A 929-nucleotide genomic window follows, 5' to 3' on the forward strand; every position below is an offset into this window, starting at 1 on the left:
CCCCCAGCCTCCTAAAAATCACCCCTTTGGCAAGAGGGAGGCACCTGGGGCTGAATTTTTTGAAGGACCCAAATTTTTAAGCTTTTCCATTGAGATTTTTCCATTCTTAAACTTTTCAATTAAGTTTTTCAGTTCTTAAGTTTTTCAATTCTTAAGTTTTTCAATTCTTAAGGTTTTCAATTCTTAAGGTTTCCTGTTCTTAAGTTTTTCTAGTCTTAAGGTTTTCAATTCTTAAGTTTTTCTGTTCCTAAGGTTTTCTGTTCTTAAGGTTTTCTGTTCTTAACTTTTTCCATTCTGAAGTAAGTTCTTCAAACTCTACATTTTTCACTTTTAAAGCTCCTTAATGCCTTAAACCTCCCCCTAAACCTTCTCTGAGCTTTCCCCCAGCCAAGCCCCGGTGCCCACCGTGGGGCAGGAGGCAGCTCCACTCACCCTCCTCCTAAAAGTCACCCCTTCATAAAGAGGGGGGGCACCTGGGCTGAATTTTTTGAAGGACCCAAATCTTTAAGCTTTCCCATTAAATTTTTTCAACTCTTAAGTTTTTCAATTCTTAAGTAAGTTCTTCAAATTCTACAATTTTCATTTTTAAAGCTCCTTAATGCCTTAAACCTCCCCCTAAAGCTTCTCTGAGGTTTTTCCCCCAGCCAAGCCCCGGTGCCCACCGTGGGGCAGGAGGCAGCTCCACTCACCCTCCTCCTAAAAGTCACCCCTTTGTAAGGAAGGGGCCGGGGGGGGGCATCTGAGGCTGAATTTGTCGAAGGACTCCAATTTTTAAGCTTCTCCATTAAGTTCTTTCCATTCTTAAAATTCTTCCATTTTTTCAGTAAGCTCTTCAAATGGTAAGTTTTTCAGCTTTTAAGCTTTTTCATGCCTTTAACCTTCCCCTGAAGCTTTCCTGAGCTTCTCTCCCAAACAAGCCCATGGCTGGG

Source organism: Calidris pugnax, unplaced genomic scaffold, assembly GCF_001431845.1.
Source record: "Calidris pugnax isolate Ruff unplaced genomic scaffold, ASM143184v1 scaffold335, whole genome shotgun sequence".
Classification (NCBI taxonomy): domain Eukaryota; kingdom Metazoa; phylum Chordata; class Aves; order Charadriiformes; family Scolopacidae; genus Calidris; species Calidris pugnax.